Here is a 15,458-nt window from a genome sequence, read left to right on the forward strand (position 1 = left end):
TAGCCAGATACACACACACACACACACACACACACACACACACACACACGTATATATATACATGAATCTGCATCAATACTTCAAAATGACACATTGATAAAAAAAATTTTAAATGCCATTACAGTTCCCTTCATATAACTCTAACTTTCTACGAGACTTCCTACTGTTTTGTTGTCTGTTGTATTTTTTCAACAATGTACATCAGTTGAGATTTTAATGATGCCTTGTGGGTATTTTCATTGAACAATATATATTTTTCAGCAGTATTTTTGTATTGATCTATCATTAATATTTTGTATTCAGTGTATTCAACATTTCAATATGAAATTGAATTTATCAGTATAGCTTGTAGCATTTCAGATGAAGGTATTGTTGCTCTTTATTTTCTTTAGTTTTTCCATATCTCATTGCATGTAGCAATATCTGTTGGATATCATCCAGTTTTAATAATTACTTAGTTTGGCAGGCCTTATAATAGCACAGTTTTTGCTGCTTAAACGTTAATTTTGATTTAATCATGCACATCTTTATGTAGATTGTAAATAACTATATTATGTTACCTGTTGATTGGGAACATAAAAGTATATATATATTCTACAGGAATTATTTTAACTTTAGAACATAATTTTAAAGTTTATGCATGGTTATATTTGCATAAATATAAAATGAGCTTTCCAATTTACTTGATGAAATGGATACTGTCACCAGTACCCATATGTTATAGCACTGCATGCATCATGTATGTGAGTGTGGTGAGTTACTAATGAAAGATGTTTCTGCTCAAATTTATAAATATATAGAAAATCGGAATAAGAAACGTCTGTGAATTGTATGTCAGGAATCCAGATTCCTGGAAATAAGTAAAAACTAGTTTTAAAAATTACTTCTTTTCCATTTTTTCTCTCCCTCTTTCTCTGTACAAAGATATCATCATAAACAATATTATTGGTAAACCTCTTTACTTATTGGTTACATTACTAATGCTTCATTGTTAGAGCTTTTTGATTTGTTACATAAAAAGACAAAAGTTTTTAGTTTGTTTAGAACTGTAGAAGATGTGGTATTTTCACACTCATGGACTTCTCTAGGAGTACTCTGGGCCTCCTAAGGTTAAAAGGATACTGAGTTTACTGAGTGTGTGTCTGTTTATTTCTCCAATCTCTAACTAAGGTTGTCAGGAAGATAGAATCAAATCATGGAAGAATAATATTTGTTAACAAAACACAACAATGCAATCACAGATAAAACAGTAAACAAGGGCAGGTACGTCTGTTGTGGCTATAATGGACTGATGAGAGAGAGAGAAAAAGAAGTGAACCTTTAGTGAGATTTCTGTTGCCAGTCCTGAGAGTGCCCTCCCTCTCTGTAATATAAAACAGAAGAATGTAATGTTAAGTTAAACCCAATGCTAGGTTGAAATGAAACAATGTCTTACACCATGAATCAGAATAAAATACTGCTGAAACTCTTAAAACAAAGTTAATGATAAAGTAAAATCTCACAAAAGCTCTAATGAAAAGTTAAGAGAAAATTTTTTTTATCAAAGTCTCAGTTCCATTACATCATATATACAATATCAAATTAAAGTTCAAATTTAAGTTTAGAAGTTTGATAAAATATCTGAAAAAATTGCTAAACAAATAAGACTTGCTTTTAATACAAACATACAATAACAATCCAGGGTTTGCACACTAAACACTAGTTTTCACATGACCACTGTTCACTCGTGCTCAAGTGCTAGGGCTAGTAAAACCTTGGGTTATTACTCAATTCATTGACAAATCACTGTGTATGTAAATGAGCAGAAATGTGGCTCTTGTGTTAGTACTAATCATAGTATTCATACCTCATTTTAAATAATTTTGTAAAAATGAACATTTTCTAAAAAAGCAAAAAAAGGATTTTTCTGAGAAGTACTGCAAAGGAAAAGTGTTTGGATTGTGCTGTTACAAACTGTAATGTTTTTATTTATTGAAAGTGGTACCCTTTATTGAAAAAATAAGTTTTTTAAGAACATTTTTTTGTACTATATTTACAAATTACATTAATAAAAATATAATGAAACCCTCATGTACAGGCCTGGTGAAAGTCATGTTCTTGTGGTGAGGAAAATACTTTTATTTAAAATTGTGTTCTTTGATAAAGAAATGGCTGTTGCACATACCATAGTTATTTTCTAATTGTCTGAATCTTGAATTCCCAAAGTGTAAATTTTTTTAAGAGTTATTGTTTGTGGTGTCATTCAATAGATGGTGCAACATTGTATTTATTATTTGGGTCACAGATTCATATATATATACATGCACATCCATTATATTAAAATAATATTATATGAGTGATGCATGGAATTACAGTTAATAGTAAAGCATAAATATAAAACATAAACATCGCATTACATTAAGGATTGAATTTGTGTAGGCCTATTGTACAATTAGTTTAACAATACATTATTAAAGTGTTTTGGCAATTATGGCAGATGATTTCCTTTTGTTGGGATTTATTTTCAAGTTTTAATCAGTGATGCTAAGAAATCATGCAGGTTCAAAACTTACAAGAATTGTGAAATAAAAAAAACAATAAAGAAAGCATTTTTAGAAGGCAGACCTTCCATCTTTAGGGGTAAAAAAAGACCTATTTCTGAAAGTGCGTAGATTATCAAGTATATTAGTTTTTATTTTCAGGAATTTCACTGCATTGTTACAATTTTCTAATTACTAGTTTCTATGGATCTTATGAGTTCTTTTTTGCAACAGATTTGAGGAACTAGGATGTGAAATAATATCTAGTTACATTACTAGATGTACTTCTGCAGGGTCCCCAAAAGTGGTTTGTTTCAAGAGTAAAAAAAAACAAAATTAAGAGTAACAAATATTTTTATTTCTTGCTTTTGAAGTTCATATGTTTTGCTGTGTTGTCGCATACAGAGTGCATAATTCTTTTTGTGAATCTTGGCATGTGCACATATTACTGACGTTACAACATTACAAGTTGAAACATTAAGTGTCCCTTATGTGATGTCATTTTAATGTCTACTGGCTGACTGACTGACAACACACTACTGTATAGTGATGCAAGAGGTTAAATCAGGTGACCCCTCCAGGCAGCCTTTGGCCCATTTTGGGGGAAATAATGCAGTTGTATTAATTACAAACAAAATGGCACTGTTTTGTTGAATTAGAGGTAAAATAAAATGTATAATTATGTTAAACTACTACTACTACTTTAGAGCACAGACATTCTGGATGAAGAAAGGTAGCATGCAAACGAGTGTTTGTATTCTGTGATTTCAGCAATTTAGTTTCCCACCCAACAAATTAATTTTATTTGTAACAGCACTGTAAAATCTGCTTCCAAAAACATAATAATAATGTTACTATTAGCTAGAACACAAGTTTATTTAATTTGGAACCCATTTCACCCATGTAAAACCATTAGTGAAGTTTTTAATTTCTGACAAGCTGTAGTTCCTATTTCTATTGGTTTTTTTTAGAGCCAAGTGGAAGGACATTTAAAGAACTTATTATATGCATGGTGTTTTGAGTTGTCTTTTACTCACCAAAATGAATCTATATTTATATAGGATTTGAAGAATGTGTAGAATTGGTGATCTTAATTTATTTAGCAGACAAACTGCTAGAAATACTAAAACTAAATATGAAACCTAGTCTGGTTCTTTTGATTGCCCTTGTCTAGGGTTACTTATGGGAGATGGAATTCTCCAGAAACAGGTATAATTTGGTGACAAGTGAGAATTCAAATGATAGGTTAGGCTTCATATTATTGTTTAAGTTTATTATATTTATGAGACCCATGACGAGGCAGTTGAGTAAGATACTGTAGTTACTCATAATAATTGCTTTTGTAAAATTAAAGTTTATCTTACATACACTTTGTTAAATATTTTAGTAAAAGAATTATCAAAAGTGATAAAAGTCCCAGCTATAGCTTGTTAATCAGGTATCTACCTCTAACATGAGCTCAAAGATAATTGGTATATTGTTGTAAAGACTATCTCTCTCTCTCTCTCTCTCTACTATATATATATATATATATATATATATAAAGATATATTTGTTTGCACCCTAACTCCCCCGAGCCTATTGGGCCATTCTCAACCAAAATTTATATGTAAACACTATGAAGTATGGAGAATGTCCTAAGGGGGTCATAATTGAACTTAACGCTATTTCTGTTTTGTAAATCCTGTTGGTTAATTACTCCCAGTCTATTGAGTCAATCTCAAACAATCTTGGCAGGTTGATACTTTAGACAATGTTGAATATTCTAAAGGGTTTCAAGGTCAAAGTATGAAAGTTGCTGAACTGTTTCTCAAACAACTATGCTTTTCTCATGATCAATAAGATGTAGAGTGTTCAAGGGTGGGATAACCACAAAATCTTTATTTGTTGGTAGATGGAAAGCAAACTGCAAATCTTGTTTATGAAGAAGCTTTGTTATAATTCAAAATTTAGAGATAAAGCTTGTGTTCAAGTTATTACTTCGAAATATGTGGTTGCTGTTAAACTTATATTGTTTTAATTAAATTTAAACATTCCCCATCAGTTGACGGGTATTTCAGCTTAAAATGAAAATGTGTAGTCTGTATTTCAGCCTGAAGAAAAACTTGTGCATGAATTGCCACCTAATAAATAATTTTTGAGATATTTGTAAAGTTCTTCTTTATCAGTAATTATCAACATTTTTTTTTCATTGTATTTTTATAGTGTTTTTCTTGAAGTTAAGAAGCAGTGTATATTAATATACTGTAGAAGTTGTTACTGTTGACCAAAAACTGAGTTATCTTGTATTCTGCTAGTATTATTTTTTAAACTGTTTAGGTGATCTAGGTATTTTTATACATGTAGTAATCTTTATTTTTAGAATCTTCATAACAGCAAAATCCTATTCAAAATGAAGGGGACCATTCTCTGTCTCTTGTTGTTTTTATAAAAGATAGAGAATGTAGCGTAGCTATTGCCAGTAGATACAGTGACTGTTATAACAGAAACATAGAGTATATAGCAGATAGAATTTCAACATAATTAGCAAACTATTGATTAAGTATTTTACTTTGAAAATAACAAACTTGTTACCAAGTTCATAAGCTTTCAAGATTTTTTCATCAGATAAAATCTAGCCATCTGTTTGCATTTATGAGAAAAGATACCAAAAGTATGAGTACAGTTTGGTTTCTTTTAACTCCATTGGAAATAATGTATTAAAAGTTCAAGCAGGATTTTGAATGTGGATTTGAAACTCCACCATTCTGGAATTGGCTGTTACCTCTGCCACTGGAGGTATACATTTGGATTATGATCTAACTTAGAAGTGATTAATTCTTGGAGGGTCAAGGACAAAGGTTAAAATCACAGCAAGGTCACAAACAAAAATAGAAAAAATCCCTGTCTGTTAACATGGGGACTGATTTTTCATACACTTTTTTGCTCTATAACTCAGTGAAGAATGATCAGATTTTGAAGAAACTTGGTGGAAGTATGAATAATATTATTTCTCATTGTCGTGCCAAATATGGTCCATATCCATCGATAACAACAGACATATTTATGTATTTTTTTGAGGGCTGAATATGATCAACACTGCAAGGTGGAGGTATGTGCTCTACTGTATGCCCTTCTAGTTCATTAATGTAGCTAAGTAGTCAAAAAGATATATTTTTTATGCATGATTTTTCTTAGTGGAAGGCTTTCCAAGTGACAAACATCAGCCTTGCAGCAGTATAAAGCTGTTAAATAGGAAAGTAGGATAGAGGAAAGTGACCTTGTGATGTTTGTAGTGAGTGGTAAACAGAATTCTCTTGTTTAACAATAGAGCATGACCATCAAACAGAAACAAGTGAAAATGCAAATTCAGAAATTAAAGGGAGGAGTAAATAGTACTAGCATTGGATGCATTTCTATTTTAAAATTGGTTTGGCTAGTGAATTGTTTCTAAAAACACTGCAGTACAGTCCTAAATGATGGAATGTAGGTTGATCTTTTATGGATACTTGTGTTGCTGTGGTAATTTTTTTGTGTATAAATAGTATTACAGAAGAGTTCCACAACCACATCTGTTAAAATCGAATATTAAGGTTTTTTTCAAAAAACGAAGAATGTGACTTTACAAATAAAAATGCTCACTCTTTTGATGTACATATGACTAAGAACTTTTGAAAACGTTGACAGGTTTTCTGAATTTCGTCATATGAAGAGACATCTAAAATTCACTGTAAATGATATATATGTATATATAATGTTATAAGATTTAAAGGTAAAAATTATTTTATAAATATGTATTTAGTGGGAAGGGAATTTCTTGCGCCGATTTTGTGATCATTGTGTACTTGCTCCAGTTGGGTGATAGTCTTCTCCAGGTGAGATGCATTTCAGCCCATTGACTTGGCGCCAAATGTTGCTGAGTTCCAATTGACACTTTTGCTGTTATTGTTATACAGTCTGGACAAGAATCCATCGTGTTGTGACGTCCGTCGTGATTGTAACGTCACGTTAATCGATTAAGTATCAAGCTATTTGCAAAAAAATCATATGATTATTTTCCATTGCGTTTTTCAAAGCTTTTTTTTTTGCGCTCAGATGAAATATCTTCTATGTTGGTAACTCTTCTAAATTGTATATTTTCATGTTGTTAAGTTATTTTTTATTCAATGTATTTTTTGCTAAATATTTTAACGTTACACTCACGTAACTGTACATACATTAGTTTTGTAGACATTTTTTGGATGATTATGGAAGTTACCTTTTTTTGTGAGCGAATGAGTACATGGTATAGGTTCTTTTTATTTGTGATAAATGTCATTTTCATGTGCCGTGTGATTTATTTTCTGTCATTTATTTGTACTTGTTTTAGTTAGTGACGCTATTTCTAATACATCGGCTTCAGTGTTATAGAATATTGTTGTGGGTTACGTTCTATAATTTATACATTTTTGATATTGTTTGTCCAGAGGGAATTTTTGACGTCACGTGAAGGAAGTAGCTTTATCGCCGAAACCTTCTTGACAATTTAGAAACGGTTTGAATTTAATAAGGGAATTACGTCAGACCATTTGTCTGTTATTTCTTTTTTTGTTGGTTTTCAGCGGTGTAAAAGACATACTGGAAGTACTGCACGCTCAAGAAAATTTGCAAATAATTGAATTTTCTATTGAGACGTTATTTATTTATGAAATTATTCCTATCGTTGGATAGGTGAAACTTTTAGAACTTGTGATCAAAGGAATAAAACTTTTGTTATCATTAAATGGACTGGATTTTCCATTCTTAATTTTAACCAATAACACAAAAGAAACCTGACAATTGTGTGCCTCCCCCCCCCCCCCCAGATAGTTCGGCGATAAGTCAATGGGATAACAACACCAAAAATCGGGTTTCGATACCCGCAGTCAGTGACAGAGCACGGATATTCCATTCTGTAGCTTTGTGCTTTACAACAGTATGGTAAAGTAGCACTGAATACTTCTTTAAAAATGTGGAAACGTTGAGGAATGTATGAATGTATATATGAGTGTGTGTGTATGTATTTACAAGGACGTTGTGAATAATATGTATATCGTATTAGAAAATAGTAAAATTTCGTAAAACAGACCAGTAACAACCTATTACAAAGGTCAAATTACCTTGAATGACACTTGACCTTACAAACTTTTTTTATAATAAGTAATCAATAAAAAGTAATAGTGTTTGTTACATTGATATACTATATACCGTAATATGTATATCTTTTCAAAGAATTTTCACATAGTATCGAAATGTGATTTGTTTAGTAGCAGCTTTTTCGTAATTGATAAGCCATTTTTAAATCTTCTAACGAACTAAAAATATGTAATAAACTTCTTTTAACTGTATTTTAAGTTTTTGGTATTTTGCTCTTTCTGCATACCATTCAAGTTACAAAGAAAGAAATACATTAAATACTTTATGAATTAAAGAAGCACATTTAACAAAACGTTTTGGATAATAGTTACTTGATAAGAAGTTGTTTTTTTTTGTTTGTTTTTTAATTTAACCGAAAACATTTTGGTCGATTTGATGCAGAATGTATTTATTACCCATGAAAGATCATAGTATTTTTGATTTGTTGTTCTTGATTCCTATATATCTAAAATTTCAAGCTATTGTACTAGATCCTCACTTGCTGGTTTCTGTGGTCAGCGTGCTGGACTGTGGTTCCAAATGTTCTTTTTTTTTCGCTTTTCTTTGTCGAAAAGAAAGAAAAGCAACCTGCATTTTTGGGGTCGTGGATACTCTGTAAGAGTGACGGTCAAATCCCAATATTGTATAATAATAGTCCAAGAATTAACGGTAGGCGTAGTTGACTTGTGGTCTATCAATTCAAAATTTATGACAGCTAGCGTAGATAATCCTTGTGTGTATAATACCTAAACCAAACTTTAACCACACATGCCGTTTGAGAAAATGAAATATAATTGGAATCGTTAGTACTTGTTATTCTGTCTTATTTGCTAACGTTCTTTCATGCAAATAACTCGCGGGCTATATGTTAAATTAATTTTAAAAAAATGCCAACTGCAGTGTATACTGGTGTGCGGGTAATACGGGTTTTTGTTTGTTTGTTTGTTTTTAAGACTGAAGTTGCCAATTTTCTATTCTGAATATTTGTTTATATTGTTGTACTTCAACACGTGTTTAGTGAACGTTTTATTATGTTACCGTAGTATGTAAAAGGATTCTTTAATTTTTCTTGTCTTCCAAAATTTATCTGTGTCATGTCACTGGGTTGCGGGGTATACAATAGTGCGGGTAATACGTGCCTAATAGTTTCTTAGAGCACCTTTTTCCTCAGGTGCGGGGTAGTACCAGGGGGGCGGGTTATTCATGTGAAAATACGGTATTAAAAGGTTACCAGAAGATAAAATAATTTATAGTTCTTAATACACACACACACACATATATATATGTATGTGTGTGTGTGTATAAAACGAGTTTACTTTTACAAATCGTTATCATTTGTTTTTAGAAAGTTTGACACGTTTTCTGTCAACAGCACTGCCCGCGTACTTACTTTTTTGTGTGCACGGAAAGTTTAGGAATCTGTTCACTGATTTCAGCTTATAAATCGTTTGAGATTCCCTTGATATAAAGTTTTGATGTGCTTGATTAAGTAGTTTGATTAGTATTTAGTACTGAACTTATCAATTCGTAATGTTTACTTGTAACCGGAAACTTGGCAAATCATTCTCGTCATCGTCTAGTTGAGCATACAATATTTGCAGTATGGCCAGGTATGATATAAAACAGTAGTTTATATCAAGAAAGAAGTCAAAAAATACATTTTGATCCCAGTAACATTATTTTAGAACATGAAATTTTTTTACTTATTCTAAGAAATGAGAACGAGAGGGTAAAACTGAAAAAAAACAAGAGTTCAAACGAACATTTACATTTTTACCATTTTATTTTATATATATTATTTTATAGCCCAAAAATATATATACGTCATTTTATCAGTCGTAAAGTTCCACCTACGTATTGTGCGATAACTACGTGAGATACGTTGTGTAGAGGTTTAGTGAAATATGACGTCTTTCTTTACGTAACTAGAAGATTGACGTTATATACATGTATGTGTGACACAGTGTGTGATATGTGTATATAGTCATTGAAAGCTCGCCGCCAGTTTGTCGTTTCCACTGTAAACATTATCAAATTAATTTGAAATAGATTAGTGATACATTACCAGCGATTCGGGTTTATGTATTGTGCTGTGATTCGTGTCAGTAAATGTAAATTATTTCGGTATCTTATTCAGAGATGCTCGGACACTCGATATAAACAACGTTCTTTTCAAGACACGTGTTTGGCACAAGGTGCTGAGTCGCAGTTTTAGTAACCTTGCTTGCTGTACGTTTATATTTCTTCGTCCCGGTAACCAAGGTTGGCGACGCTCGTGCTGTAAGGTTTTACGTATAGACTTGATAAATTACTCTCGGCAGCAGGTTTTCAGTACAGGTAAGTATCTGTACACATGCTTTTTTTTTCATTTGTTTGTTTCTCAAATATCGCTAAGATAGGTAATAATTATCAGGGCTAATTCTTCAATTATCACTATGCTATAGCTCCACTTAAGCGATTAAAATGAGCTTAATTTGATAAGGCTTATTTCTAATTTGTGATCACACTTTTCAGGATAGTCATGCCTAATTGGATGTTAACTTGTCATGAGACACGTTGATACTGTTACATTCGGATGCACAAGCTCAAATGGATAATTTTGTATTTAAATGTTGGTTGGATCCGTATGCTACTGACTCAACTCTCTGTCAACCTCACTATAATAGAAACTGTAACTTGCTATCTGATAATTGAAAAGGGAAGGAAGGGGTTGTGAAGGAAGTGGATATATATATATATATATATATATATATATATTAATACCTCGGTATCTTTTGAAATATATAAATACAGGATTTCCAAAATCTGTGTGTGATGTATAAATGCGTATTTAAAGTTTACTGGTCATTACATTTAAAATTTTCAAACATGGAATATATCATGTTTGAAAAATGTGGAAATTAAGCAACACATTTGAACTACAAGTCCTGTTTAATTTTATTGAATATATTAACCTCTTTTACTTTTATTTTATCAGAGCCACAAATATTATGTTACTGATATGACCCTATTCTTTAAGAAAGCGTTTAAAAAACCCATAATAACTGAAAACAATTATTTATGTAACTAAGTTTTTTTACGATTTTATGAGTGAATGTTTTAATATTTTTTTCTCGTACTGACAGTTACCTTGCGTTACGTCCATCAACATTACGTTTGATCTAAACCATTATTATTTTCTCTGTTATATTGATGTCATTTTTAGTAGATTAAACTGTTTCTGTGTGTATTGAGAAAGTTAACATTGTTTTTTGAGAATCTTTTTTCTGATTGGTACTTGTCACAGGCGGTGTGAAATTCAAGTCATGACGAAGGTCACGTCTGTTATTGTATCAAGTCGCGTGGACACTTCGCGGTGGGTTTGTTTTGCTGAAAGCTTTATTCCATATCCGCTAGGTGGCAGTAAAAGTATATGTCAAACCGTAGAAATTTTCCTATATACCTGCCATATTGGATCGATAAAAAAGATTTAAGGAAATGTCAGCGACTTTTAGCGTCAATGCTTCGGGCAACGGAAAAAACGTTTATTCTCTGAAACTTACACCAACAAACCGTCCGTTGCGCAAGATTTAGGTTAGCAATACGGTGTTAAAGCGAAATCATCATCGGACTCTTTCTCACTTGCTCGTGTTGTTATTTAGATATTGGCAACGTGACAATGTAAGACTAAGTGTAACCTTTACATTTTCATAACATTCCTTTTAAATAGACGTAGTTTGTGTTGTGCGTGTGATCACTAATAAAATACTTTACAAGTTTGCATGCGTGTTAATGTCTTCAACAATTTTCATAGTGATATTTCAAGCGGATCAAACGAATTTACTGTTATAAATGTCTATTATTGTGACATTTACGTTTAATATGTTTAGAAAGTATTAAGTTTGTTTTAGGTTTTATATGAAAGTTTCTTTACCTGAATAATTTAACAGTATACTAGAGCACTGAAAACGTTTAGCTGTATGTATTGTAAAGTTTATCTTGGAGCTTACGTTATAACACATTTTGTTTAGTACAAATTGTTGTTGGCAATTTGTGATACATTGGTACAATCTCTTTTTAACCCCAAGCAACAGAACTCTTTGCAAGCTCAGAGTCAGTTAACCAATATCAGTTGATACTTTTCTCTCTCTAATGTATTTGTTTACAGATCTGAACATTGAAATATCAAGTTTCTGACTCAAACCAAAACCTTTAAAAATTTTTCATTGATATTATTTATTGTTATTATTATTTGTTGTACCTTGTTTTTACAGCTATTTTTTGAGACATTGGTACTGTAAACTGGTAAAATTTGTACACCAAAGAATACCCCTAATAATAAAAAAATGTTCTGATATATTATTTATGTAGGCAGTATGTTAGGGCAACAAACGTGTTTGATGGATTAACAGAAACTGTACAGATAACCAAATTCTTTATGTGTGGTGTTTTGAAATGTTTTTTACTCACCACAGTGAACCTATATTTAAAGACATCTCAAAACACTGTATGTATAGTATGTATTCCACCACTATGTGAAGCTTAGTCTTATTCTTTCAAGTCATCTTTATCCAGGGTTACCGATGAGGGGTGGAATTCCCTGAAACCAGTATAACCTGGTGACAAGTGGTAAATTGAATGATATATTGAGCTTCACATTTATTTTTACCACAGTGTTGGTAAGGATGTGTAATGTGAAATATATTTGACTTGGTAATTTTTTTTTTTAAAATGCTTCATTGGATTAGTTTTAAATATGTATTAAAATACAAATTTTTAACAAGTAATATTGTATAGGTTCACTCAAGTGTAATATTAAATTTTGAACTCATTTGGTTAATATTTGTAACCCAAGCATGCATTTATCAAAAATCACATTCTATTTTTGTTAGTGATAATATTACAAAGTTATCCAGTGAGTCTTTACCATGTCTTATCTCTGAAAAATAAAAATCTCCAATTACTGATTGTTTGTTTGTTATGAAGCACAAAGCTATACAATAAGCTATCTGTGCTCTGTCCACTGTGGAAGAGAAAACCCAATTTTTAGCATGATAAGCCCTGACTTACCACTGAACCACATTGGGTCTCAATTACTAATACAAAGTAAAAAGTTTATAAATTTGAATCTTTAACAAGTGATTTATTTCTAAGTTACATTTTTTTTACAGGTATTTTAGAAATGATAAAAGTATACATCAAGTTTCTCCTACAGCTGTTACTCATTCAGAGACTTGCTTGGTTAAAGCAAACTCAGCCTTATCATCTCACACAGTTTTAGTGCCTAACAAGTCATCATCTCATATAAACATGAAGTCATCAACTGGTCATTCTGTATCTCGACTGAAGTTGCTAGGGGCTATTGGAATGGATGGCAAGCCTTCAAAAGTAAAACAAGAAAAAAACACAGTAACACCAAAGATCCAGAAAAATCATACACTAGCTCCAGTGGTGCGAGTAGAGAGAATTTCAGATAATTTTATGAATAAAAATAAAAACCCTGCTTCACCAGACAGGAAAGATCATCCTTTACCTTTATCTTCTTCAGCACTTGGTGCTACCAGCTTGTTTTTATCTCCATTACCAGGACCTGGACCAGGACCTGTTCAGAATCAGCATCATGTTGTTGTTAAATCAATTCCTATGGGTAGCTCTTCTCCAAAATCTAGTGCAGAACAAAGAATAATAAAAAAGGCTTCTAGTAAAAACAAAAAAGTGCCAAGGGAAAGAAAATTGTTGCCTTGAAATACTAACTTGGGCGTGAGTTTGCTTCAATAAATCATTCCAAAAGAGTCTACTAATAGTATTTAATTTATGCAAAAAATGTAGTTTGAAATTATCAATTATGACTCATACCAAAAGCATACATATAAAAAACTTAATAAAAAAATAAAATATTACAGAAAATAAAAAAAAAGGACAAATCCTGTGAAATTTCACTACCTTGAAAATGCATTTTGGCCAATTTAATATAATTACTTCAAACAATAAATTTCACTTTACCTTTACTGTGAATCATTTTACACTCTACACAATATACAGAAACATGACATATCACTTCCATGTTATCATTACGAACATTTGTGAATCATTTTACACTCTACACAATATACAGAATTATGAACAACCTCATACAAAACAGATTAAATAAATTATTTCCTAAAATAATCAACTACAGATTATCACTTGATAATTGGATTAACGAGATTCCCACTGTACCTATCTACTATCTAGCGAAACCACAGCCAAGGGAACGGGCTTGGAAAAATCAGCGGGGAAAGAATGTCACTTTTTATATTGAATCTTTCCAATATATTAGAAGTTAGTTAATGTTCGTAATGATAACATGGAAGTGATATGTCATAATTCTTTATATTGTGTAGAGTGTAAAATGATTCACAAATGTTCGTAATGATAACATGGAAGTGATATGTCATAAATCTGTATATTGTGTAGAGTGTAAAATGATCTTACCACCTGAATCTTTGTAAAAATTGAACTAGAGTTGGTTCATAATGTAGGAATTTTCATGCATTGTGTCCACAAATACAGAAATGATTGAGAGGGTGGAAATTGGAGACCATCTGAGTGCAAGTGATCATTGCTGTATTAGGTATAATGTTTTGCTGCATATGGTAATGAGGAATAATATTTTGGTTACAAATTTAAGAAAAGCAAATTTTGAAGGGAATCGACAAGAATTATCTGTTTTGAATTAAGCAACTGAGTTATTTGGAGACACTGATCAGATGTGGAAATTTTTGAAATATTCATTGTAAACATATTTCTAATAGAAAGAAAAGGGTAGCTACAAGTAAAAAAACCAGGTTGGCTGACAAAGAGTTTAAGAAATAAAATTAAAGAAAGCATCATAAATTTGAGAAATTTCAATTGACCTGTATGACAGGAGACTTAGAAGATTATAGAAGATCAAAAAAGTTATTGAAACAGGAAATTAGGACATCAAAAAGGCTGTATGAGAAAAAGTTGGCTGAAAAAGTAAAAATTAACAATAAGGGTTTCTTTAAATACATTAAGGGGAAACAAAATGTTAGGATAGGGATAGGACCTTTGAGATGATTATGAGATGGCTGGGTTATTAAATTTTACATTTTCTTCAGTTTTTACTAATGACGATTTAAGCAGTATTCCACATCTTAATCAGTTGATAAATGGAAATGAGATCAAACAAAGTTTGTTAAAAGATGCTTTGCAAAGTCATTTAACAAAGCTTAGAATTTTATTGGATAGTCAACATGGTTTCACTAAAGGAAAATCTTGCCTTACAAATCTTTTAACATTCTTTGAAATGGTTATTGCTTATGTAGATGACGGTAAGAGTGTAGATTTTGTGTATCTGGATTTTCAGAAAGCATTTGACAAGGTGCCACATAAAAGGCAGCTCTATAGGTGTTGGGGATAAGTTAGCCAATTGGATAAAAGAGTGGCTCGATGTAAGAAAGCAGAAGGTTGTTGCAAATGGAGTTCAGTCAAACTGGATTAATGTCACAAGTGGGGGTACCTTGGGGCTATGTCTTAGGACCTTGCTCTTTTTGATTTACATCAATGACATAGATGAAGGGATAGTTAATAAATTAATTTGCAGATGATATTAAGGTATTGGGTGTTGCTAGCTGTGAAGAAGATGCTGCTGATTTACAAAAGTATTTAGATCATTTAGTGAGTTGGGCAAATAAATGGCAGATGGGTTTTAATTATAATAAATGCAAGATAATGCATGTGGGTTATCACAATTTGAATTATAAGTATAATTTGGATGGGAATAACCTTAATAGGGTTATGAAGGAAAGAGATCTTCAGTCTCTA

The 15,458-nt window shown here is 31.5% G+C and overlaps 1 protein-coding gene across 1 annotated transcript in view; it reads left to right on the plus strand.

The window, feature by feature from the left end:
- The first annotated feature begins 406 nt into the window (after positions 1-406).
- The window catches only part of LOC106471006 (endochitinase A1-like), a 50,147-nt gene continuing 35,095 nt past the window's right edge, over positions 407-15,458 (plus strand). Inside the window, exons 1-3 of the mRNA XM_013931591.2 lie at positions 407-413; positions 9,489-9,490; positions 13,301-13,308. The gene's annotated coding sequence lies outside the window, so the exon portion shown is untranslated. The remainder of the gene's footprint in view (positions 414-9,488; positions 9,491-13,300; positions 13,309-15,458) is intronic.

Source organism: Limulus polyphemus, unplaced genomic scaffold (assembly GCF_000517525.1).
Source record: "Limulus polyphemus unplaced genomic scaffold, Limulus_polyphemus-2.1.2 Scaffold4350, whole genome shotgun sequence".
NCBI classification, from domain to species: domain Eukaryota; kingdom Metazoa; phylum Arthropoda; class Merostomata; order Xiphosura; family Limulidae; genus Limulus; species Limulus polyphemus.